The 27,220-nt window shown below is 40.4% G+C and overlaps 7 non-coding genes and 2 pseudogenes across 7 annotated transcripts; all 9 read left to right on the forward strand.

Annotated features, from left to right (window-relative positions):
• The first annotated feature begins 22 nt into the window (after positions 1 to 22).
• Positions 23 to 186, forward strand: LOC135020628 (U1 spliceosomal RNA). Its single transcript, XR_010218016.1, has one exon. It is a non-coding gene; the product is annotated as a U1 spliceosomal RNA (small nuclear RNA).
• A 3,239-nt stretch (positions 187 to 3,425) lies between these two features.
• LOC135020501 (U1 spliceosomal RNA) lies at positions 3,426 to 3,589 on the forward strand. Its single transcript, XR_010217926.1, has one exon. It is a non-coding gene; the product is annotated as a U1 spliceosomal RNA (small nuclear RNA).
• Positions 3,590 to 3,741: 152 nt separating this feature from the next.
• Positions 3,742 to 3,877, forward strand: LOC135020664 (U1 spliceosomal RNA; annotated as a pseudogene).
• A 698-nt stretch (positions 3,878 to 4,575) lies between these two features.
• LOC135020417 (U1 spliceosomal RNA) lies at positions 4,576 to 4,739 on the forward strand. Its single transcript, XR_010217845.1, has one exon. It is a non-coding gene; the product is annotated as a U1 spliceosomal RNA (small nuclear RNA).
• A 152-nt stretch (positions 4,740 to 4,891) lies between these two features.
• LOC135020503 (U1 spliceosomal RNA) lies at positions 4,892 to 5,054 on the forward strand. The gene has a single exon (XR_010217928.1). It is a non-coding gene; the product is annotated as a U1 spliceosomal RNA (small nuclear RNA).
• Positions 5,055 to 5,728: 674 nt separating this feature from the next.
• Positions 5,729 to 5,892, forward strand: LOC135020452 (U1 spliceosomal RNA). The gene has a single exon (XR_010217880.1). It is a non-coding gene; the product is annotated as a U1 spliceosomal RNA (small nuclear RNA).
• Positions 5,893 to 6,044: 152 nt separating this feature from the next.
• Positions 6,045 to 6,207, forward strand: LOC135020566 (U1 spliceosomal RNA). The gene has a single exon (XR_010217979.1). It is a non-coding gene; the product is annotated as a U1 spliceosomal RNA (small nuclear RNA).
• Positions 6,208 to 6,881: 674 nt separating this feature from the next.
• Positions 6,882 to 7,045, forward strand: LOC135020468 (U1 spliceosomal RNA). The gene has a single exon (XR_010217896.1). It is a non-coding gene; the product is annotated as a U1 spliceosomal RNA (small nuclear RNA).
• A 152-nt stretch (positions 7,046 to 7,197) lies between these two features.
• Positions 7,198 to 7,348, forward strand: LOC135020599 (U1 spliceosomal RNA; annotated as a pseudogene).
• The last annotated feature ends 19,872 nt before the right edge of the window (positions 7,349 to 27,220 follow it).

Below are 27,220 nucleotides of genomic sequence, written 5' to 3' on the forward strand. Positions count from 1 at the left end.
CTCCCCAGCCCTATCCCAAATCATACTTATTTTGCATAGGAGATACCATGGTCATGAAGATTGTTCTCCCAGGGTGAGGTTCATTCATTGCACTCTGGGTATGCTGACCCCTGTGATTTCCCCAAATGTGGGAAACTTGACTGCATTATTTGTGGTAGTGGGGGACTGTGTTTGTGCTTTCCTCTGGTCAGCTCTGGTAAAAGTCAGATTTCTTTGTCTCAGATCTTCCTCTAGCCTTGTTCTTCTTTCGAGAGTTCCCTTGTGCTGCCTCAGTTGGATCTCCTTCACTTGACAGGGGGTGCCCGAGCAGCAATCCTCCACAGCTCTAGCCCAACTCCTACTTACCTGCCAGGTGAGATACTATGATCTTCACTGTTAGGGCAATCAGGATGTGGAATTCCCTGCCAGGGAAGGTGGTAATGGCGGACTCTGTAATTGGATTTAAAAAAGGAATGGATACATTTCTGAATGAAAAAGCTATCCAAGGTTATAATACTTAAAATATCAACATGGTTAATCCGGGGGTAACATGAGTTATAGTAGCTAACTAGTCATAAAACATTATTCAGCAAGTATGTAGAATCATCACAACTTAAAACAGGTTGAACACGATGGGCAATTTGCCTCTATTCAACCTCAAAAACTATGTTACCATATGTTACTATATTACTATGTTACTGTAGTATACAGAACACCACAATGTAATGAGCAGTGATAGTGAGCACTGATGAGGATACTAGAACTGACACAGAGCAGCAAGATGCAGCACTGGACTATTAGTAATGTACTGTAGTATGCTGAGCACCACAATGCAGCACAAGACAATGAGCAGTGATACTGAGCACTGATGAGGATACTACTGAGAACTGACACTGAGCAGGAGAGACACACTACTAGTATTACTGAGCAGCAATAAGTAACCACTGATACTGAGCACTGATATTGAGATTTCCACTGAGAGAACATAGCCACGTCCTCTCCGCTCTCTCTTCAATGCACGAGTAAAAATGGCGGCAACGCGCAGCTCTTTATATGGAATCCGAATCTCGCGAGAATCCGACAGCGGGATGATGACATTTTCCCTTGTTCAGGTTTTCCGAGTCAGGCGGGAACAACCGAGCCTGCCTCGGACCAGTGTAAACCACGTGGAGTTCGTCGGGAATTCGGTTCTCGGAGAACCGAACCCGCTCCTCTATATATACTATATTACTATGTTACTGTAGTATACAGAACACCACAATGCATTGAGCAGTGATAGTGAGCACTGATGAGGATACTAGAACTGACACTGAGCAGCAAGATGCAGCACTGGACTATTAGTAATGTACTGTAGTATGCTGAGCACCACAATGCAGCACAATACAATGAGCAGTGATACTGAGCACTGATGAGGATACTACTGAGAACTGACACTGAGCAGGAGAGACACACTACTAGTATTACTGAGCAGCAATAAGTAACCACTGATACTGAGCACTGATATTGAGATTTCCACTGAGAGAACATAGCCACGTCCTCTCCGCTCTCTCTTCAATGCACGAGTAAAAATGGCAGCAACGCGCAGCTCTTTATATGGAATCCGAATCTCACGAGAATCTGACAGCGGGATGATGACATTTTCCCTTGTTCAGGTTTTCCGAGTCAGGCGGGAACAACCGAGCCTGCCTCGGACCAGTGTAAACCACGTGGAGTTCGTGGGGAATTCGGTTCTCGGAGAACCGAACCCGCTCCTCTCTACCTTATACCCATCAATTTTTTTTATTTTCAATCTAAGCCCCTGCAGTTTTCTGTAAGCATCTGCTTCGCTATGATGATCAACAAGTCACAAGGGCAAACACTCAGGGCTTGAGGCGTAGATCTTAGGACCAGCTGCTACAAGCATGGCAGAGGTGTCACTATCACTGGTGACACCCAGAGAGGTGGCGAGGGAGATTGTAATGCAGTGCGCGCAGATAAACAGCGCAATGGTAAAAAGGAGGCATGGTTTCATAGGTAGGGGCGTGGCCTGGTGGCCTGAATCTACATTTTGTTGCTCCGGGTGTCCCGGGGGTTGGGGGCTGCACCCGGGGACTAGTGTGTGAGCGGTGCTGGCTCCTGCACAGTGACAGGGCATGGCCACCCAGCATGACGCCTCCCTTCTTGACCATGCTGTAATTGCAGTCGCACTGCAGTTCAGCGTGATCATAAAAAATGGTGTAGGCTCCTGCTGGTGCAGACTGTAGAGAAAAGCTGCTGTGACCACGCCCCCTGTGTCTCCTCCGTTGCAGACCCCATTTTGAAGCCTTGCCCCCGGACTAAGAGAAAAGAATGCCCTTGCGCACTATCCTGACTTCTCCTCCCGTCTGCTTAATTTGTGCCTTCCAACGCACAATGCGAACAACAGGTGGTGCTGCAGGGCCCACACCCTTTTACTTGCCTTACAGAACAGCTCTGGAGCTGTTACAGTGCCCAGCTGCTGCAAGAAATCAGCTTGAATGCATCAGGGGATGGGGCATGGCCAACATGAGCCCCACACCAAAGGAGGGTGGGGGTGTTTAATGCGAACTAGGGGTCATCCAAGCACTGCAAAAGGCCGCCATGCCCTGCATGCCCCTTTTCTCTTTTCATATGCAGATGAGGGTTCCAGTCAACTTTGGCCCACTGCTTGGATAACATCACCGTATGCAAATCCGTCTGCTGCAGACCTTCCCCCAGGAGTGCTTGTACTAGTTGTTGCATATGGGCCCTCATTCCGAGTCGTTCGCTCTGTAAATTTCATCGCATCGCAGTGAAATTCTGCTTAGTACGCATGCGCAATATTCGCACTGCGACTGCGCCAAGTAATTTTACAATGAAGAAAGTATTTTTACTCACGGCTTTTTCTTCGCTCCGGCGATCGTAATGTGATTGACAGGAAATGGGTGTTACTGGGCGGAAACAGGCCGTTTTATGGGCGTGTGGGAAAAAACGCTACAGTTTCCGGAAAAAACGCAGGAGTGGCCGGAGAAACGGGGGAGTGTCTGGGCGAACTCTGGGAGTGTTTGTGACGTCAAACCAGGAACGACAAGCACTGAACTGATCGCAGATGCCGAGTAAGTCTGAAGCTACTCTGAAACTGCTAAGTAGTTTGTAATCGCAATATTGCGAATACATCGGTCGCAATTTTAAGAAGCTAAGATTCACTCCCAGTAGGCGGCGGCTTAGCGTGTGTAACTCTGCTAAAATCGCCTTGCGAGCGATCAACTCGGAATGAGGGCCATGGTTTGATATTTGATGGTGCTTCAGTATTAGGCAGCCTTCCGCCCTCCCATGTTCATCTGAAAAGATGTGGTCTCCCTGCAGTTGTTGTCCCCAGATGAGAGTTCCCTTGTGCTGCCTCAGTTGAATCTCCTTTACTTGACAGAGATGTGCCTGAGCAGCGGCCCTCACCAGCCCTATCCCAAATCATACTTATTTTGCATAGGAGATACCATGGTCATGAAGATTGTTCTCCCAGGGTGAGGTTCATTCATTGCATTCTGGGTATGCTGACCCCTGTGATTTTCCCAAATGTGGGAAACTCGACTGCATTATTTGTGGTAGTGGGGGACTGTGTTTGTGCTTTCCTCTGGTCAGCTCTGGTAAAAGTCAGATTTCTTTGTCTCAGATCTTCCTCTAGCCTTGTTCTTCTTTCGAGAGTTCCCTTGTGCTGCTTCAGTTGGATCTCCTTCACTTCACAGGGGGGAACCCGAGCAGCGACCCTCCCCAGCTCTAGCCCAACTCCTACTTACCTGCCAGGTGAGATACTATGATCATGAAGGTGCTTCTCCCAGGGCAAGGCTCAACCATTGCACTCTGGGTGTGCTGCTCCTGCGATTTCCCCAAATGTGGGAAACTTAACTGCATAATTTGTGTTTCCCCTCGTCGGCTCTCGTATAATTCAGATCTCTTTGTCTCAGGTCTCTCTCCAGCCTAGTTTGCTGTCTGTTTCCACTTCTCTTTTCTTGAGCCGCTCCCTTCTATGCCCTTGCGCACTATCCTGACTTCTCCCGTCTGCTTACTTCGTGCCTTCCAACGCACAATGCGAACTACAGGTAGTGCTGCAGGGCCCACACCCTTTTACTTGCCTTACAGAGTAGCTCTGGAGCAGTTACAGTGCCCAGCTGCTGCAAGAAATCAGCTTGAATGCTTCAGGGGCTGGGGCATAGCCAACATGAGCCCCACACCGAAGGAGGGAGGAGGTGTGTAATGCAAACTAGGGGTCATCCAAGCGCTGCAAAAGGCCGCCATGCCCTGCACGCCCCTTTTCTCTTTTCATATGCAGACGAGGGTTGAAGCCAACTTTGACCCACTGCTTGGATGACATCACCATATGCAAATCCATCTGCTGCAGGCCTTCCCCCAGGAATGCTTGCACTAGTTGTTGCATTTGGTTTGTTGTTTGGGGGTGTTTCAGTATTAGGCAGCCTTCTGCCCTCACATGTTCATCTGAAAATATGTGTTCTCCCTGCAGTTGTTGTCCCCAGATGAGAGTTCCCTTGTGCTGCCTCAGTTGAATCTCCTTTACTTGACAGAGATGTGCCTGAGCAGCGGCCCTCCCCAGCCCTATCCCAAATCATACTTATTTTGCATAGGCGATACCATGGTCATGAAGATTGTTCTCCCAGGGTGAGGTTCATTCATTGCATTCTGGGTATGCTGACCCCTGTGATTTCCCCAAATGTGGGAAACTCGACTGCATTATTTGTGGTAGTGGGGGACTGTGTTTGTGCTTTCCTCTGGCCAGCTCTGGAAAAAGTCAGATTTCTTTGTCTCAGCTCTTCCTCTAGCCTTGTTCTTCTTTCGAGAGTTCCCTTGTGCTGCCTCAGTTGGATCTCTTTCACTTGACAGGGGGGTGCCCGAACAGCGACCCTCCCCAGCTCTAGCCCAACTCCTACTTACCTGCCAGGTGAGATACTATGATCATGAAGGTGCTTCTCCCAGGGCAAGGCTCACCCATTGCACTCTGGGTGTGCTGCCCCTGCAATTTCCCCAAATGTGGGAAACTTGACTGCATAATTTGTGTTTCCCTTGGTCGGCTCTCGTATAATTCAGATCTCTTTGTCTCAGGTCTCTCTCCAGCCTAGTTTGCTGTCTGTTTCCACTTCTCTTTTCTTCAGCCGCTCCCTTCTATACCCTTGTGCACTATCCTGACTTCTCCTCCCGTCTGCTTACTTTGTGCCTTCCAATGCACAATGCAAACTACAGGTAGTGCTGCAGGGCCCACACCCTTTTACTTGCCTTACAGAGCAGCTCTGGAGCTGTTACAGTGCCCAGCTGCTGCAAGAAATCAGCTTGAATGCTTCAGGGGATGGGGCATGGCCAACATGAGCCCCACACCAAAGGAGGGTGGAGGTGTTTAATGCGAACTAGGGGTCATCCAAGCACCGCAAAAGGCCGCCATGCCCTGCACGCCCCTTTTCTCTTTTCATATGCAGATGAGGGTTGAAGCCAACTTTGACCCACTGCTTGGATGACATCACCGTATGCAAATCCGTCTTCTGCAGAACTTCCCCCAGGAATGCTTGCACTAGTTGTTGCATTTGGTTTGTTGTTTGGGGGTGCTTCAGTATTAGGCAGCCTTCTGCCCTCCCATGTTCATCTGAAAATATGTGTTCTCCCTGCAGTTGTTGTCCCCAGATGAGAGTTCCCTTGTGCTGCCTCAGTTGAATCTCCTTTACTTGACAGAGATGTGCCTGAGCAGCGGCCCTCCCCAGCCCTATCCCAAATCATACTTATTTTGCATAGGAGATACCATGGTCATGAAGATTGTTCTCCCAGGGTTAGGTTCATTCATTGCGTTCTGGGTATGCTGACCTCTGTGATTTCCCCAAATGTGGGAAACTCGACTGCATTATTTGTGGTAGTGGGGGACTGTGTTTGTGCTTTCCTCTGGTCAGCTCTGGTAAAAGTCAGATTTCTTTGTCTCAGATCTTCCTCTAGCCTTGTTCTTCTTTCAAGAGTTCCATTGTGCTGCCTCAGTTGGATCTCCTTCACTTGACAGGGGGGTGCCCGAGCAGCGACCCTCCCCAGCTCTAGCCCAACTCCTACTTACCTGCCAGGTGAGATACTATGATCATGAAGTTGCTTCTCCCAGGGCAAGGCTCACCCATTGCACTCTGGGTGTGCTGCCCCTGCGATTTCCCCAAATGTGGGAAACTTGACTGCATAATTTGTGTTTCCCCTGGTCGGCTCTCGTATAATTCAGATCTCTTTGTCTCAGGTCTCTCTCCAGCCTAGTTTGCTGTCTGTTTCCACTTCTTTTTTCTTGAGCCCCTCCCTTCTACACCCTTGTGCACTATCCTGACTTCTCCTCCTGTCTGCTTACTTTGTGCCTTCCAACGCACAATGCAAACTACAGGTAGTGCTGCAGGGCCCACACCCTTTTACTTGCCTTACAGAGCAGCTCTGGAGCTGTTACAGTGCCAAGCTGCTGCAAGAAATCAGCTTGAATGCTTCAGGGGCTGGGGCATAGCCAACATGAGCCCCACACCAAAGGAGGGTGGAGGTGTTTAATGCAAACTAGGGGTCAGCCAAGTGCCCCAAAAGGTCACCATGCCCTGCACGCCCCTTTTCTCTTTTCATATGCAGACGAGGGTTGAAGCCAACTTTGACCCACTGCTTGGATGACATCACCATATGCAAATCCATCTGCGGCAGGCCTTCCCCCAGGAATGCTTGCACTAGTTGTTGCATTTGGTTTGTTGTTTGGGGGTGCTTCAGTATTAGGCAGTCTTCTGCCATCCCATGTTCATCTGAAAATATATGTTCTCCCTGCAGTTGTTGTCCCAAGATGAGAGTTCCCTTGTGCTGCCTCAGTTGAATCTCCTTTACTTGACAGAGATGTGCATGAGCAGCGGCCCTCCCCAGCCCTATTCCAAATCATACTTATTTTGCATAGGAGATACCATGGTCATGAAGATTTTTCTCCCAGGGTGAGGTTCATTCATTGCATTTTGGGTATGCTGACCCCTGTGATTTCCCCAAATGTGGGAAACTTGACTGCATTATTTGTGGTAGTGGGAGACTGTGTTTGTGCTTTCCTCTGGTCAGCTCTGGTAAAAGTCAGATTTCTTTGTCTCAGATCTTCCTCTAGCCTTGTTCTTCTTTCGAGAGTTCCCTGGTGCTGCCTCAGTTGGATCTCCTTCACTTCACAGGGGGGAACCCGAGCAGCGACCCTCCCCAGCTCTAGCCCAACTCCTACTTACCTGCCAGGTGAGATACTATGATCATGAAGGTGCTTCTCCCAGGGCAAGGCTCAACCATTGCACTCTGGGTGTGCTGCTCCTGCGATTTCCCCAAATGTGGGAAACTTGACTGCATAATTTGTGTTTCCCAGTTTTGGATTACTTTAATTAACAAAAAAAATGCATATAGCAGAGGATAGTTTCAATCTGCCTACCTCTGGGTTATGGGCCCAGCATTTTTCCATTGCAGTACTCTGCTGCACATGTAAGTGCAAGAGATCCTGAAGCACTCACTCATCATGGGAAAGTACCAATGTGTTTCTTCGTTGGTTGATGGAAGAAACATCTTACAAAAACTCTCCAGTTTATTGACTTTTTAAAGTTTTTCTAGGAAACGTTCTAGATGAATGCTTATTAGCCTTTGTCAGTATGTACGTTTGTAAAGTGTCTCTGTGGCGCAATCTGTTAGTGTGTTTGGTTATTAATCAAAGGGTTGGTGGTTCAATCCCACCCAGGGATGTAATTGACCTTGTTATCAGATTTTGGTGATCTTTAAGTAGACAAGTCAAAATTTCAAACCCCCTTCTTATGGTGTAGGGTACCTGGCCTACTCTGATGTAATCAGAGTTAGATTTGAATCAGTGATTTTATATAAAAAAAACAGCTAGGAAGCACAATTTAGCAGTGGGTTGCAGAGAAAAAGAAATATGCTGGCAGAAAAATCCAATTGAGTGATTAAACAGCTCTTCATTTTCTGGCTTTATTTTTATGCTAACGAATTTGTTCTCTGAAAAGTGTCCACAAAGCCAAGTATCTGATTAACATATTTGTAGGGATGTTTTTTCACCTATTACTAAATTAAACTTGCTTCATTGGAAAGGCAGCAAGATGCATCCTCATTTCAATATCTACTGAAATAATACAGGTTGACACCAGGAAACATTAACGCCACTGCATCCTTGCTGCTTTCTCATGTGGAAGTCTGTTTAATGTGAAAACAAGGTGATATCTAATTAGCACACAGGTAAGGAATTAAGAAAATCTTTATTTAAGGGTGAAGATGTTTCTCACAAAATCGTTGCCCCAATGCATCATTGAAATTCAAGCTGGAAAGATGATTTTAATATATCACTTGTACATTTTGTATTGCTCTTCTGGTGACAATGTAGTTTGTTTTTGTCAATTACCATTTTAATAATCGGGTAAAGAAAATTAATTGGATTTTTGAAAGAAAACAATACTGTCAATATACTATTAAAACAAATTAAAATGGTAAAAGTTATTGTACTTTAAGTAAAAATAAAAGAGCAAAAATATCAATCCCAGTTTTGGATTACTTTAATTAACAAAAAAAAATGCATATAGCAGAGGATAGTTTCAATCTGCCTACCTCTGGGTTATGGACCCAGCATGCTTCCATTACAGTACTCTGTTGCACATGTAAGTGCAAGAGGTCCTGAAGCACTCACTTATCATGGGAAAGTACCAATGTGTTTCTTCATTGGTTGATGGAAGAAACATCTTACAAAAACTCTCCACATTATTGACTTTTTAAAATGTTTCTAGGAAACGTTCTAGATGAATGCTTATTAGCCTTTGTCAGTATGTACTTTTGCAAAGTGTCACTGTGGCGCAATCAGTTAGTGTGTATGGTTATTAACCAAAAGGTTGGTGGTTCAATCCCACCCAGGGACGTAATTGACCTTGTTATCAGATTTTGGTGATCTTTAAGTAGACAAGTCAAAATTTCAAACCCCCTGTTATGGTGTAGGGTACCTGGCCTTCTCTGATGTAATTAGATTTGATTCAGTGATTTTATAAAAACAGCTAGGAAGCACAATTTAGCAGTGGGTTGCAGAGAAAAAGAAATATGCTGGCAAAAAAATCCAATTGAGTGATTAAACAGCTCTTCATTTTCTGGCTTTATTTTTATGCTAACAAATTTGTTCTCTGAAAAGTGTCCACAAAGCTAAGTCTCTGATTAACACCTTTGTAGGGATGGTTTTTCACCTATTACTAAATTAAACTTGCTTCATTGGAAAGGCAGCAAGATGCATCCTCATTTCAATGTCTACTGAAATAATACAGGTTGACACCAGGAAACATTAACGCCACTGCATCCTTGCTGCTTTCGCACGTGGAAGTCTGTTTAATGTGAAAACAAGGTGATATCTAATTAGCACACAGGTAAGGAATTAAGAAAATCTTTATTTAAGGGTGAAGATGTTTCTCACAAAATCGTTGCCCCAATGCATCATTGAAATTCAAGCTGGAAAGATGATTTTAATATATCACTTGTACATTTTGTATTGCTCTTCTGGTGACACTGTAGTTTGTTTTTGTCAATTACCATTTTAATAATCGGGTAAAGAAAATTAATTGGATTTTTGAAAGAAAACAATACTGTCAATATACTATTAAAACAAATTAAAATGGTAAAAGTTATTGTACTTTAAGTAAAAATAAAAGCTAAAATATCAATCCCAGTTTTGGATTATTTTAATGAACAAAAAAAAAATGCATATAGCAAAGGATAGTTTCAATCTGCCTACCTCTGAGTTATGGGCCCAGCATGCTTCCATTGCAGTACTCTGCTGCACATGTAAGTGCAAGAGATCCTGAAGCACTCACTCATCATGCGAAAGTAACAATGTGTTTCTTCATTGGTTGCTGGAAGAAACATCTTACAAAAACTCTCCAGATTATTGACTTTTTAAAGTTTTTCTAGGAAACGTTCTAGATGAATGCTTATTAGTCTTTGTCAGTATGTACTTTTCGCAAAGTGTCTCTGTGGCGCGATCGGTTAGTGTGTTCAGCTATTAATCAAAAGGTTGGTGGTTCAATCCCATCCAGGGACGTAATTGACCTTGTGATCAGATTTTGGTAATATTTAAGTAGACAAGTCAAAATTGCAAACCCCCTCTTATGGTGTAGGGTACCTGGCTTTCTCTGATGTAATCAGAGTTAGATTTGATTAAGTGATTTTATAAAAAAAAACAGCTAGGAAGCACAATTTAGCAGTGGGTTGCAGAGAAAAAGAAAAATGCTGGCAGAAAAATCCAATTGAGTGATTAAACAGCTCTTCATTTTCTGGCTTTATTTTTATGATAACAAATTTGTTCTCTGAAAAGTGTCCACAAAGCCAAGTATCTGATTAACATCTTTGTAGGGATGGTTTTTCACCTATTACTAAATTAAACTTGCTTCATTGAAAAGGCAGCAAGATGCATCCTCATTTCAATATCTACGGAAATAATACAGGTTGACACCAGGAAACATTAACGCCACTGCATCTTTGCTGTTTTCTCATGTGGAAGTCTGTTTAATGTGAAAACAAGGTGAAATCTAATTAGCACACAGGTAAGGAATTAAGAACATCTTTATTTAAGGGTGAAGATGTTTCTCACAAAATCGTTGCCCCAATGCATCATTGAAATTCAAGCTGGAAAGATGATTTTAATATATCACTTGTACATTTTGTATTGCTCTTCTGGTGACAATGTAGTTTGTTTTTGTCAATTACAATTTTAATAATCGGGTAAAGAAAATTAATAGGATTTTTGAAAGAAAACAATACTATTAAAACAAATTAAAATGGTAAAAGTTATTGTACTTTAAGTAAAAATAAAAGAGCAAAAATATCAATCCCAGTTTTGGATTACTTTAATTAACAAAAAAAAATGCATATAGCAGAGGATAGTTTCAATCTGCCTACCTCTGGGTTATGGACACAGCTTGCTTCCATTACAGTACTCTGCTGCACATGTAAGTGCAAGAGATCCTGAAGCACTCACTCATCATGGGAAAGTACCAATGTGTTTCTTCATTGGTTGATGGAAGAAACATCTTACAAAAACTCTCCACATTATTGACTTTTTAAAATGTTTCTAGGAATCATTCTAGATGAATGCTTATTAGCCTTTGTCAGTAAGTACTTTTGCAAAGTGTCGCTGTGGCGCAATCAGTTAGTGTGTAAGGCTATTAACCAAAAGGTTGGTGGTTCAATCCCACCCAGGGACTTAATTGACCTTGTTATCAGATTTTGGTGATCTTTAAGTAGACAAGTCAAAATTTCAAACCCACTGTTATGGTGTAGGGTACCTGGCCTTCTCTGATGTTTAGATTTGATTCAGTGATTTTATAAAAACAGCTAGGAAGCACAATTTAGCAGTGGGTTGCAGAGAAAAAGAAATATGCTGGCAGAAAAATCCAATTGAGTGATTAAACTGCTCTTCATTTTCTGGCTTTATTTTTATACTAACAAATTTGTTCTCTGAAAAGTGTCCACAAAGCCAAGTCTCTGATTAACACCTTTGTAGGGATGGTTTTTCACCTATTACTAAATTAAACTTGCTTCATTGGAAAGGCAGCAAGATGCATCCTCATTTCAATGTCTACTGAAATAATACAGGTTGACACCAGGAAACATTAACGCCACTGCATCCTTGCTGCTTTCGCATGTGGAAGTCTGTTTAATGTGAAAACAAGGTGATATCTAATTAGCACACAGGTAAGGAATTAAGAAAATCTTTATTTAAGGGTGAAGATGTTTCTCACAAAATCGTTGCCCCAATGCATCATTGAAATTCAAGCTGGAAAGATGATTTTAATATATCACTTGTACATTTTGTATTGCTCTTCTGGTGACAATGTAGTTTGTTTTTGTCAATTACCATTTTAATAATCGGGTAAAGAAAATTAATTGGATTTTTGAAAGAAAACAATACTGTCAATATACTATTAAAACAAATTAAAATGGTAAAAGTTATTGTACTTTAAGTAAAAATAAAAGAGCAAAAATATCAATCCCAGTTTTGGATTACTTTAATTAACAAAAAAAAAATGCATATAGCAGAGGATAGTTTCAATCTGCCTACCTCTGGGTTATGGACCCAGCATGCTTCCATTACAGTACTCTGTTGCACATGTAAGTGCAAGAGGTCCTGAAGCACTCACTTATCATGGGAAAGTACCAATGTGTTTCTTCATTGGTTGATGGAAGAAACATCTTACAAAAACTCTCCACATTATTGACTTTTTAAAATGTTTCTAGGAATCGTTCTAGATGAATGCTTATTAGCCTTTGTCAGTATGTTCTTTTGCAAAGTGTTGTTTTGGCGCAATCAGTTAGTGTGTAAGGCTATTAACCAAAAGGTTGGTGGTTCAATCCCACCCAGGGACTTAATTGACCTTGTTATCAGATTTTGGTGATCTTTAAGTAGACAAGTCAAAATTTCAAACCCCCTGTTATGGTGTAGGGTACCTGGCCTTCTCTAATGTAATCAGAGTTAGATTTGATTCAGTGATTTTATAAAAACAGCTAGGAAGAACAATTTAGCAGTGGGTTGCAGAGAAAAAGAAATATGCTGGCAGAAAAATCCAATTGAGTGATTAAACAGCTCTTCATTTTCTGGCTTTATTTTTATACTAACAAATTTGTTCTCTGAAAAGTGTCCACAAAGCCAAGTCTCTGATTAACACCTTTGTAGGGATGGTTTTTCACCTATTACTAAATTAAACTTGCTTCATTGGAAAGGCAGCAAGATGGATCTTCATTTCAATGTCTACTGAAATAATACAGGTTGACACCAGGAAACATTAACGCCACTGCATCCTTGCTGCTTTCGCATGTGGAAGTCTGTTTAATGTGAAAACAAGGTGATATCTAATTAGCACACAGGTAAGGAATTAAGAAAATCTTTATTTAAGGGTGAAGATGTTTCTCACAAAATCGTTGCCCCAATGCATCATTGAAATTCAAGCTGGAAAGATGATTTTAATATATCACTTGTACATTTTGTATTGCTCTTCTGGTGACAATGTAGTTTGTTTTTGTCAATTACCATTTTAATAATCGGGTAAAGAAAATTAAGTGGATTTTTGAAAGAAAACAATACTGTCAATATACTATTAAAACAAATTAAAATGGTAAAAGTTATTGTACTTTAAGTAAAAATAAAAGAGCAAAAATATCAATCCCAGTTTTGGATTACTTTAATTAACAAAAAAAAATGCATATAGCAGAGGATAGTTTCAATCTGCCTACCTCTGGGTTACGGACCCAGCATGCTTCCATTACTGTACTCTGCTGCACATGTAAGTGCAAGAGGTCCTGAAGCACTCACTTATCATGGGAAAGTACCAATGTGTTTCTTCATTGGTTGATGGAAGAAACATCTTACAAAAACTCTCCACATTATTGACTTTTTAAAATGTTTCTAGGAATCGTTCTAGATGAATGCTTATTAGCCTTTGTCAGTATGTACTTTTGCTAAGTGTAGCTGTGGTGCAATCAGTTAGTGTGTAAGGCTATTAACCAAAAGGTTGGTTGTTCAATCCCACCCAGGGATTTAATTGACCTTGTTATCAGATTTTGGTGATCTTTAAGTAGACAAGTCAAAATTTCAAACCCCCTGTTATGGTGTAGGGTACCTGGCCTTCTCTGATGTAATCAGAGTTAGATTTGATTCAGTGATTTTATAAAAACAGCTAGGAAGCACAATTTGGCAGTGGGTTGCAGAGAAAAAGAAATATGCTGGCAGAAAAATCCAATTGAGTGTTTAAACAGCTCTTCATTTTCTGGCTTTATTTTTATGCTAACTAATTTGTTCTCTGAAAAGTGTCCACAAAGCCAAGTATCTGATTAACATATTTGTAGGGATGGTTTTTCACCTATTACTAAATTAAACTTGCTTCATTGGAAAGGCAGCAAGATGTATCCTCATTTCAATATCTACTGAAATAATACAGGTTGACACCAGGAAACATTAACGCCACTGCATCCTTGCTGCTTTCTCATGTGGAAGTCTGTTTAATGTGAAAACAAGGTGATATCTAATTAGCACACAGGTAAGGAATTAAGAAAATCTTTATTTAAGGGTGAAGATGTTTCTCACAAAATCGTTGCCCCAATGCATCATTGAAATTCAAGCTGGAAAGATGATTTTAATATATCACTTGTACATTTTGTATTGCTCTTATGGTGACAATGTAGTTTGTTTTTGTCAATTACCATTTTAATAATAGGGTAAAGAAAATTAAGTGGATTTTTGAAAGAAAACAATACTGTCAATATACTATTAAAACAAATTAAAATGGTAAAAGTTATTGTACTTTAAGTAAAAATAAAAGCGAAAATATCAATCCCAGTTTTGGATTACTTTAATGAACAAAAAAAAAAATTCATATAGCAAAGGATAGTTTCAATCTGCCTACCTCTGGGTTATGGGCCCAGCATGCTTCCATTGCAGTACTCTGCTGCACATGTAAGTGCAAGAGATCCTGAAGCACACACTCATCATGCGAAAGTACTAATGTGTTTCTTCATTGGTTGCTGGAAGAAACATCTTACAAAAACTCTCCAGATTATTGACTTTTTAAAGTTTTTCTAGGAAACGTTCTAGATGAATGCTTATTAGTCTTTGTCAGTATGTGCTTTTTGCAAAGTGTCGCTGTGGCGCAATCAGTTAGTGTGTATGGTTATTAACCAAAAGGTTGGTGGTTCAATCCCACCCAGGGACGTAATTGACCTTGTTATCAGATTTTGGTGATCTTTTAGTAGACAATTCAAAATTTCAAACACCCTGTTATGGTGTAGGGTACCTGGCCTTCTCTGATGTAATCAGAGTTAGATTTGATTCAGTGATTTTATAAAAACAGCTAGGAAGCACAATTTAGCAGTGGGTTGCAGAGAAAAAGAAATATGCTGGCAAAAAAATCCAATTGAGTGATTAAACAGCTCTTCATTTTCTGGCTTTATTTTTATGCTAACAAATTTGTTCTCTGAAAAGTGTCCACAAAGCCAAGTCTCTGATTAACACCTTTGTAGGGATGGTTTTTCACCTATTACTAAATTAAACTTGCTTCATTGGAAAGGCAGCAAGATGCATCCTCATTTTAATGTCTACTGAAATAATACAGGTTGACACCAGGAAACATTAACGCCACTGCATCCTTGCTGCTTTCGCATGTGGAAGTCTGTTTAATGTGAAAACAAGGTGATATCTAATTAGCACACAGGTAAGGAATTAAGAAAATCTTTATTTAAGGGTGAAGGTGTTTCTCACAAAATCGTTGCCCCAATGCATCATTGAAATTCAAGCTGGAAAGATGATTTTAATATATCACTTGTACATTTTGTATTGCTCTTCTGGTGACAATGTAGTTTGTTTTTGTCAATTACCATTTTAATAATAGGGTAAAGAAAATTAAGTGGATTTTTGAAAGAAAACAATACTGTCAATATACTATTAAAACCAGTGGCGTAAGTTCGTCCCAGTCGCCCGGAGGCATGATACATTTTGGTGCCCCCCTACACATACACACACATACCATATGTAGCTGTCCCGCACCCAGGGTGAACAGTAGAAGGGTGCTCAGGTACCTTTCCCAATAGTAATATAGATACACATAGAAAGTGGACGCACTCCAAGTCAGTCATTACAATAAAACAGACACCAGCATACCATTATAGTACACCTACAGTGCTCCCTCACCCACCAGGTCTCCATGGAGATGCTTTGGCGCATCGGTGTGCCAATATAATTAGTGTTCACTGTAGTATTTTTTTTTTAGGGCAGGGTGCTGATCACGGGGAGGGCACATTTTTCATTCGTGAGGGTAAATTTTTAAGTTAAATGGGCAAACTTAGGTACATACTATAATGCTTGGTGCTCCCATTCCTATGGGCAAAACATGGACAGTGCGCACCGAAGGTGCGCAGCGAAAATCTAGGGGCGTTGTTTCGTGGGGAAGGGGCGTGGCCACATAATAGTGTAAATTCACATTACACCACACGGTAGTGCCCCTAATACACATTGCACCAGTTAGAACCTCCTATACACACTGCGCCAGGTAGAGGCTAGAGCACGTTATACATATTGCGCCAGATAGAGCACATTATACACATTGCGCCAGATAGAGCACATTATACACATTGCGCCAGATAGAGCACATTATACATATTGCGCCAGATAGAGCACATTATACACATTGCGTCAGGTAGGGAGCACTGAAGCACATTGCACCAGGTAGAGAGCACTGAGGAACACTGCACCAGGTAGAGAGCACTGAGGCACACTGCACCAGGTAGAGAGCACTGAGGCACACTGCACCAGGTAGAGAGCACTGAGGCACACTGCACCAGGTAGAGAGCACTGAGGCACACTGCACCAGGTAGAGAGCACTGAGGCACACTGCACCAGGTAGAGAGCACTGAGGCACACTGCACCAGGTAGAGAGCACTGAGGCACACTGCACCAGGTAGGGAGCACTGAGGCACACTGCACCAGGTAGAGAGCACTGAGGCACACTGCACCAGGTAGAGAGCACTGAGGCACACTGCACCAGGTAGGGAGCACTCAGGCACACTGCACCAGGTAGGGAGCACTCAGGCACACTGCACCAGGTAGGGAGCACTCAGGCACACTGCACCAGGTAGGGAGCACTGAGGCACACTGCACCAGGTAGAGAGCACTGAGGCACACTGCACCAGGTAGGGAGCACTGAGGCACACTGCACCAGGTAGGGAGCACTCAGGCACACTGCACCAGGTAGGGAGCACTCAGGCACACTGCACCAGGTAGGGAGCACTCATGCACACTGCACCAGGTAGGGAGCACTAATGGCACACTGCACCAGGTAGGGAGCACTGAGGCACACTGCACCAGGTAGAGCACTGAGGCACACTGCACCAGGTAGAGAGCACTGAGGCACACTGCACCAGGTAGAAAGCACTGAGATTAATGTTTACAGCTGCAAAATACTTACAAGGTTAATTTAGCCCAGGGGGACTCTCATGTACGTACCGGGTCCGGCGGCGCACGGCTGGATCCGGCGACGTGGCGGGGTCCGGCAGGCAGCAAACGGCGGGGCGGCAGGGCGCACAAAAACGGGCAGGGCGGGATTCAGCTGTCTAAAAAAGGGGCAGACACCTAGCGTGAACACTAGATATATATTAAAAAAAAGACAAACGCCTCATTCACTTAAACACACGTCTCACTTAAACACACACGCCTCTCACTTACATACACCTCTCACTTACACACACCTCTCACACACGTGCCTCTCACTTACACACACCTCTCACATACACATGCCTCTCACATACACGTGCCTCTCATATACACATGCCTCTCACTTACATACACATGCCTCTCACTTATAGGCCCTACACACATAGCGATTTCACTGCACGATATGAACGATCTTGTTCATTAATGAACGAGATAACGTTCATATCGTGCAGTGTGGAGTCCCCAGCGATGAACGATGCGCGACCCCGCGCTCGTTCATCGCTGGGGCCATGTCGGCTGTGCATGCCGGCCAATATGGACGAGATCGTCCATATTTGCCTGCAAGTCTACGGAGCCGGGTGACGGGGGGAGTGAAGAAACTTCACTCCCCCCGTCACTGCCCCCCCGCCGCTGGGTCGCTCGTCGGCCGTCGGGCACCTCGGCGGCGCATCGCCGAGTGTGTAGGGCCCCTTACATACACATGCCTCTCACACACACACACATGCCTCTCACTTACATACACATGCCTCCCACTTACATACACATGCCTCTCTCACACACACACACACACACACACACACACACATGCCTCTCACTTACATACACATGCCTCCCACTTACATACACATACATGCCTCTCACACACATGCCACTCTCACACACATCACACACACACATGCCTCTTTTACTTGAATGTACAACTTTCCTTAAAAACACACACACCTCACTTAAAAACAAGCACACACAAAACACAGTACTTCCCCCCAAATACACCTCTCCCCCACCCCCCACACAGTGCCTACCTTTGGCTATCATCCAGAGCATGGAGGAGCAGAGAGTTCTGAGCTTCCCTCGGCTGGCTTACTAAGGGCCCGGGAGGAGCTGTGCTCTGGAGCTCCCCCTAGCTGCAGCCAGTGCCATCTCTCTCTACAGGAGGCAGCTTCCGTGTCACTGACACAGCTCCTCCATCTGCAATAGCAGCGCAGTTCTCAGGCTGCGGGAGACAGTGGAGGAGATGCGCCCCCTTGTGGCCAGGAGCCCGGCGGCAGCCGACTCCACTGCCTCCCACAGTTCCGCCCCTGATTAAAACAAATTAAAATGGTAAAAGTTATTGTACTTTAAGTAAAAATAAAAGAGCAAAAATATCAATCCCAGTTTTGGATTACTTTAATTAACAAAAAAAATGCATATAGCAGAGGATAGTTTCAATCTGCCTACCTCTGGGTTATGGGCCCAGCATTTTTCCATTGCAGTACTCTGCTGCACATGTAAGTGCAAGAGATCCTGAAGCACTCACTCATCATGGGAAAGTACCAATGTGTTTCTTCGTTGGTTGATGGAAGAAACATCTTACAAAAACTCTCCAGATTATTGACTTTTTAAAGTTTTTCTAGGAAACGTTCTAGATGAATGCTTATTAGCCTTTGTCAGTATGTACGTTTTTAAAGTGTCTCTGTGGCGCAATCTGTTAGTGTGTTTGGTTATTAATCAAAGGGTTGGTGGTTCAATCCCACCCAGGGATGTAATTGACCTTGTTATCAGATTTTGGTGATCTTTAAGTAGACAAGTCAAAATTTCAAACCCCCTTCTTATGGTGTAGGGTACCTGGCCTACTCTGATGTAATCAGAGTTAGATTTGAATCAGTGATTTTATAAAAAAAACAGCTAGGAAGCACAATTTAGCAGTGGGTTGCAGAGAAAAAGAAATATGCTGGCAGAAAAATCCAATTGAGTGATTAAACAGCTCTTCATTTTCTGGCTTTATTTTTATGCTAACGAATTTGTTCTCTGAAAAGTGTCCACAAAGCCAAGTATCTGATTAACATATTTGTAGGGATGGTTTTTCACCTATTACTAAATTAAACTTGCTTCATTGGAAAGGCAGCAAGATGCATCCTCATTTCAATATCTACTGAAATAATACAGGTTGACACCAGGAAACATTAACGCCACTGCATCCTTGCTGCTTTCTCATGTGGAAGTCTGTTTAATGTGAAAACAAGGTGATATCTAATTAGCACACAGGTAAGGAATTAAGAAAATCTTTATTTAAAGGTGAAGATGTTTCTCACAAAATCGTTGCCCCAATGCATCATTGAAATTCAAGCTGGAAAGATGATTTTAATATATCACTTGTACATTTTGTATTGCTCTTCTGGTGACAATGTAGTTTGTTTTTGTCAATTACCATTTTAATAATCGGGTAAAGAAAATTAATTGGATTTTTGAAAGAAAACAATACTGTCAATATACTATTAAAACAAATTAAAATGGTAAAAGTTATTGTACTTTAAGTAAAAATAAAAGCTAAAATATCAATCCCAGTTTTGGATTACTTTAATGAACAAAAAAAAAATGCATATAGCAAAGGATAGTTTCAATCTGCCTACCTCTGGGTTATGGGCCCACCATGCTTCCATTGCAGTACTCTGCTGCACATGTAAGTGCAAGAGATCCTGAAGCACTCACTCATCATGCGAAAGTAACAATGTGTTTCTTCATTGGTTGCTGGAAGAAACATCTTACAAAAACTCTCCAGATTATTGACTTTTTAAAGTTTTTCTAGGAAACGTTCTAGATGAATGCTTATTAGTCTTTGTCAGTGTGTACTTTTTGCAAAGTGTCTCTGTGGCGCAATCGGTTAGTGTGTTCAGCTATTAATCAAAAGGTTGGTGGTTCAATCCCATCCAGGGACGTAATTGACCTTGTGATCAGATTTTGGTAATATTTAAGTAGACAAGTCAAAATTGCAAACCCTCTCTTATGGTGTAGGGTACCTGGCCTTCTCTGATGTAATCAGAGTTAGATTTGATTAAGTGATTTTATAAAAAAAACAGCTAGGAAGCACAATTTAGCAGTGGGTTGCAGAGAAAAAGAAAAATGCTGGCAGAAAAATCCAATTGAGTGATTAAACAGCTCTTAATTTTCTGGCTTTATTTTTATGATAACAAATTTGTTCTCTGAAAAGTGTCCACAAAGCCAAGTATCTGATTAACATCTTTGTAGGGATGGTTTTTCACCTATTACTAAATTAAACTTGCTTCATTGGAAAGGCAGCAAGATGCATCCTCATTTCAATATCTACGGAAATAATACAGGTTGACACCAGGAAACATTAACGCCACTGCATCTTTGCTGTTTTCTCATGTGGAAGTCTGTTTAATGTGAAAACAAGGTGATATCTAATTAGCACACAGGTAAGGAATTAAGAACATATTTATTTAAGGGTGAAGATGTTTCTCACAAAATCGTTGCCCCAATGCATCATTGAAATTCAAGCTGGAAAGATGATTTTAATATATCACTTGTACATTTTGTATTGCTCTTCTGGTGACAATGTAGTTTGTTTTTGTCAATTACCATTTTAATAATCGGGTAAAGAAAATTAATAGGATTTTTGAAAGAAAACAATACTATTAAAACAAATTAAAATGGTAAAAGTTATTGTACTTTAAGTAAAAATAAAAGAGCAAAAATATCAATCCCAGTTTTGGATTACTTTAATTAACAAAAAAAATGCATATAGCAGAGGATAGTTTCAATCTGCCTACCTCTGGGTTATGGACCCAGCATGCTTCCATTACAGTACTCTGCTGCACATGTAAGTGCAAGAGATCCTGAAGCACTCACTCATCATGGGAAAGTACCAATGTGTTTCTTCATTGGTTGATGGAAGAAACATCTTACAAAAACTCTCCACATTATTGACTTTTTAAAATGTTTCTAGGAATCATTCTAGATGAATGCTTATTAGCCTTTGTCAGTAAGTACTTTCGCAAAGTGTCGCTGTGGCGCAATCAGTTAGTGTGTAAGGCTATTAACCAAAAGGTTGGTGAATCAATCCCACCCAGGGACTTAATTGACCTAGTTATCAGATTTTGGTGATCTTTAAGTAGACAAGTCAAAATTTCAAACCCACTGTTATGGTGTAGGGTACTTGGCCTTCTCTGATGTTTAGATTTGATTCAGTGATTTTATAAAAACAGCTAGGAAGCACAATTTAGCAGTGGGTTGCAGAGAAAAAGAAATATGCTGGCAGAAAAATCCAATTGAGTGATTAAACAGCTCTTCATTTTCTGGCTTTATTTTTATACTAACAAATTTGTTCTCTGAAAAGTGTCCACAAAGCCAAGTCTCTGATTAACACCTTTGTAGGGATGGTTTTTCACCTATTACTAAATTAAACTTGCTTCATTGGAAAGGCAGCAAGATGCATCCTCATTTCAATGTCTACTGAAATAATACAGGTTGACACCAGGAAACATTAACGCCACTGCATCCTTGCTGCTTTCGCATGTGGAAGTCTGTTTAATGTGAAAACAAGGTGATATCTAATTAGCACACAGGTAAGGAATTAAGAAAATCTTTATTTAAGGGTGAAGATCTTTCTCACAAAATCGTTGCCCCAATGCATCATTGAAATTCAAGCTGGAAAGATGATTTTAATATATCACTTGTACATTTTGTATTGCTCTTCTGGTGACAATGTAGTTTGTTTTTGTCAATTACCATTTTAATAATCGGGTAAAGAAAATTAATTGGATTTTTGAAAGAAAACAATACTGTCAATATACTATTAAAACTAATTAAAATGGTAAAAGTTATTGTACTTTAAGTAAAAATAAAAGAGCAAAAATATCAATCCCAGTTTTGGATTACTTTAATTAACAAAAAAAATGCATATAGCAGAGGATAGTTTCAATCTGCCTACCTCTGGGTTATGGACCCAGCATGCTTCCATTACAGTACTCTGCTGCACATGTAAGTGCAAGAGATCCTGAAGCACTCACTCATCATGGGAAAGTACCAATGTGTTTCTTCATTGGTTGATGGAAGAAACATCTTACAAAAACTCTCCACATTATTGACTTTTTAAAATGTTTCTAGGAATCGTTCTAGATGAATGCTTATTAGCCTTTGTCAGTATGTTCTTTTGCAAAGTGTCGTTTTGGCGCAATCAGTTAGTGTGTAAGGCTATTAACCAAAAGGTTGGTGGTTCAATCCCACCCAGGGACTTAATTGACCTTGTTATCAGATTTTGGTGATCTTTAAGTAGACAAGTCAAAATTTCAAACCCCCTGTTATGGTGTAGGGTACCTGGCCTTCTCTAATGTAATCAGAGTTAGATTTGATTCAGTGATTTTATAAAAACAGCTAGGAAGAACAATTTAGCAGTGGGTTGCAGAGAAAAAGAAATATGCTGGCAGAAAAATCCAATTGAGTGATTAAACAGCTCTTCATTTTCTGGCTTTATTTTTATACTAACAAATTTGTTCTCTGAAAAGTGTCCACAAAGCCAAGTCTCTGATTAACACCTTTGTAGGGATGGTTTTTCACCTATTACTAAATTAAACTTGCTTCATTGGAAAGGCAGCAAGATGCATCTTCATTTCAATGTCTACTGAAATAATACAGGTTGACCCCAGGAAACATTAACGCCACTGCATCCTTGCTGCTTTCGCATGTGGAAGTCTGTTTAATGTGAAAACAAGGTGATATCTAATTAGCACACAGGTAAGGAATTAAGAAAATCTTTATTTAAGGGTGAAGATGTTTCTCACAAAATCGTTGCCCCAATGCATCATTGAAATTCAAGCTGGAAAGATGATTTTAATATATCACTTGTACATTTTGTTTTGCTCTTCTGGTGACAATGTAGTTTGTTTTTGTCAATTACCATTTTAATAATCGGGTAAAGAAAATTAAGTAGATTTTTGAAAGAAAACAATACTGTCAATATACTATTAAAACAAATTAAAATGGTAAAAGTTATTGTACTTTAAGTAAAAATAAAAGAGCAAAAATATCAATCCCAGTTTTGGATTACTTTAATTAACAAAAAAAAATGCATATAGCAGAGGATAGTTTCAATCTGCCTACCTCTGGGTTATGGACCCAGCATGCTTCCATTACAGTACTCTGCTGCACATGTAAGTGCAAGAGGTCCTGAAGCACTCACTTATCATGGGAAAGTACCAATGTGTTTCTTCATTGGTTGATGGAAGAAACATCTTACAAAAACTCTCCACATTATTGACTTTTTAAAATGTTTCTAGGAATCGTTCTAGATGAATGCTTATTAGCCTTTGTCAGTATGTACTTTTGCTAAGTGTAGCTGTGGCGCAATCAGTTAGTGTGTAAGGCTATTAACCAAAAGGTTGGTTGTTTAATCCCACCCAGGTATTTAATTGACCTTGTTATCAGATTTTGGTGATCTTTAAGTAGACAAGTCAAAATTTCAAACCCCCTGTTATGGTGTAGGGTACCTGGCCTTCTCTGATGTAATCAGAGTTAGATTTGATTCAGTGATTTTATAAAAACAGCTAGGAAGCACAATTTGGCAGTGGGTTGCAGAGAAAAAGAAATATGCTGGCAGAAAAATCCAATTGAGTGATTAAACAGCTCTTCATTTTCTGGCTTTATTTTTATGCTAACTAATTTGTTCTCTGAAAAGTGTCCACAAAGCCAAGTATCTGATTAACATATTTGTAGGGATGGTTTTTCACCTATTACTAAATTAAACTTGCTTCATTGGAAAGGCAGCAAGATGCATCCTCATTTCAATATCTACTGAAATAATACAGGTTGACACCAGGAAACATTAACGCCACTGCATCCTTGCTGCTTTCTCATGTGGAAGTCTGTTTAATGTGAAAACAAGGTGATATCTAATTAGCACACAGGTAAGGAATTAAGAAAATCTTTATTTAAAGGTGAAGATGTTTCTCACAAAATCGTTGCCCCAATGCATCATTGAAATTCAAGCTGGAAAGATGATTTTAATATATCACTTGTACATTTTGTATTGCTCTTCTGGTGACAATGTAGTTTGTTTTTGTCAATTACCATTTTAATAATCGGGTAAAGAAAATTAATTGGATTTTTGAAAGAAAACAATACTGTCAATATACTATTAAAACAAATTAAAATGTTAAAAGTTATTGTACTTTAAGTAAAAATAAAAGCTAAAATATCAATCCCAGTTTTGGATTACTTTAATGAACAAAAAAAAAATGCATATAGCAAAGGATAGTTTCAATCTGCCTACCTCTGGGTTATGGGCCCACCATGCTTCCATTGCAGTACTCTGCTGCACATGTAAGTGCAAGAGATCCTGAAGCACTCACTCATCATGCGAAAGTAACAATGTGTTTCTTCATTGGTTGCTGGAAGAAACATCTTACAAAAACTCTCCAGATTATTGACTTTTTAAAGTTTTTCTAGGAAACGTTCTAGATGAATGCTTATTAGTCTTTGTCAGTGTGTACTTTTCGCAAAGTGTCTCTGTGGCGCAATCGGTTAGTGTGTTCAGCTATTAATCAAAAGGTTGGTGGTTCAATCCCATCCAGGGACGTAATTGACCTTGTGATCAGATTTTGGTAATATTTAAGTAGACAAGTCAAAATTGCAAACCCTCTCTTATGGTGTAGGGTACCTGGCCTTCTCTGATGTAATCAGAGTTAGATTTGATTAAGTGATTTTATAAAAAAAACAGCTAGGAAGCACAATTTAGCAGTGGGTTGCAGAGAAAAAGAAAAATGCTGGCAGAAAAATCCAATTGAGTGATTAAACAGCTCTTCATTTTCTGGCTTTATTTTTATGATAACAAATTTGTTCTCTGAAAAGTGTCCACAAAGCCAAGTATCTGATTAACATCTTTGTAGGGATGGTTTTTCACCTATTACTAAATTAAACTTGCTTCATTGGAAAGGCAGCAAGATGCATCCTCATTTCAATATCTACGGAAATAATACAGGTTGACACCAGGAAACATTAACGCCACTGCATCTTTGCTGTTTTCTCATGTGGAAGTCTGTTTAATGTGAAAACAAGGTGATATCTAATTAGCACACAGGTAAGGAATTAAGAACATCTTTATTTAAGGGTGAAGATGTTTCTCACAAAATCGTTGCCCCAATGCATCATTGAAATTCAAGCTGGAAAGATGATTTTAATATATCACTTGTACATTTTGTATTGCTCTTCTGGTGACAATGTAGTTTGTTTTTGTCAATTACCATTTTAATAATCGGGTAAAGAAAATTAATAGGATTTTTGAAAGAAAACAATACTATTAAAACAAATTAAAATGGTAAAAGTTATTGTACTTTAAGTAAAAATAAAAGAGCAAAAATATCAATCCCAGTTTTGGATTACTTTAATTAACAAAAAAAAATGCATATAGCAGAGGATAGTTTCAATCTGCCTACCTCTGGGTTATGGACCCAGCATGCTTCCATTACAGTACTCTGCTGCACATGTAAGTGCAAGAGATCCTGAAGCACTCACTCATCATGGGAAAGTACCAATGTGTTTCTTCATTGGTTGATGGAAGAAACATCTTACAAAAACTCTCCACATTATTGACTTTTTAAAATGTTTCTAGGAATCATTCTAGATGAATGCTTATTAGCCTTTGTCAGTAAGTACTTTCGCAAAGTGTCGCTGTGGCGCAATCAGTTAGTGTGTAAGGCTATTAACCAAAAGGTTGGTGGATCAATCCCACCCAGGGACTTAATTGACCTTGTTATCAGATTTTGGTGATCTTTAAGTAGACAAGTCAAAATTTCAAACCCACTGTTATGGTGTAGGGTACCTGGCCTTCTCTGATGTTTAGATTTGATTCAGTGATTTTATAAAAACAGCTAGGAAGCACAATTTAGCAGTGGGTTGCAGAGAAAAAGAAATATGCTGGCAGAAAAATCCAATTGAGTGATTAAACAGCTCTTCATTTTCTGGCTTTATTTTTATACTAACAAATTTGTTCTCTGAAAAGTGTCCACAAAGCCAAGTCTCTGATTAACACCTTTGTAGGGATGGTTTTTCACCTATTACTAAATTAAACTTGCTTCATTGGAAAGGCAGCAAGATGCATCCTCATTTCAATGTCTACTGAAATAATACAGGTTGACACCAGGAAACATTAACGCCACTGCATCCTTGCTGCTTTCGCATGTGGAAGTCTGTTTAATGTGAAAACAAGGTGATATCTAATTAGCACACAGGTAAGGAATTAAGAAAATCTTTATTTAAGGGTGAAGATCTTTCTCACAAAATCGTTGCCCCAATGCATCATTGAAATTCAAGCTGGAAAGATGATTATAATATATCACTTGTACATTTTGTATTGCTCTTCTGGTGACAATGTAGTTTGTTTTTGTCAATTACCATTTTAATAATCGGGTAAAGAAAATTAATTGGATTTTTGAAAGAAAACAATACTGTCAATATACTATTAAAACAAATTAAAATGGTAAAAGTTATTGTACTTTAAGTAAAAATAAAAGAGCAAAAATATCAATCCCAGTTTTGGATTACTTTAATTAACAAAAAAAAATGCATATAGCAGAGGATAGTTTCAATCTGCCTACCTCTGGGTTATGGACCCAGCATGCTTCCATTACAGTACTCTGCTGCACATGTAAGTGCAAGAGATCCTGAAGCACTCACTCATCATGGGAAAGTACCAATGTGTTTCTTCATTGGTTGATGGAAGAAACATCTTACAAAAACTCTCCACATTATTGACTTTTTAAAATGTTTCTAGGAATCGTTCTAGATGAATGCTTATTAGCCTTTGTCAGTATGTCCTTTTGCAAAGTGTCGTTTTGGCGCAATCAGTTAGTGTGTAAGGCTATTAACCAAAAGGTTGGTGGTTCAATCCCACCCAGGGACTTAATTGACCTTGTTATCAGATTTTGGTGATCTTTAAGTAGACAAGTCAAAATTTCAAACCCCCTGTTATGGTGTAGGGTACCTGGCCTTCTCTAATGTAATCAGAGTTAGATTTGATTCAGTGATTTTATAAAAACAGCTAGGAAGAACAATTTAGCAGTGGGTTGCAGAGAAAAAGAAATATGCTGGCAGAAAAATCCAATTGAGTGATTAAACAGCTCTTCATTTTCTGGCTTTATTTTTATACTAACAAATTTGTTCTCTAAAAAGTGTCCACAAAGCCAAGTCTCTGATTAACACCTTTGTAGGGATGGTTTTTCACCTATTACTAAATTAAACTTGCTTCAT

The sequence above is a fragment of the Pseudophryne corroboree genome, unplaced genomic scaffold (assembly GCF_028390025.1).
Source record: "Pseudophryne corroboree isolate aPseCor3 unplaced genomic scaffold, aPseCor3.hap2 scaffold_350, whole genome shotgun sequence".
Lineage (NCBI taxonomy): Eukaryota > Metazoa > Chordata > Amphibia > Anura > Myobatrachidae > Pseudophryne > Pseudophryne corroboree.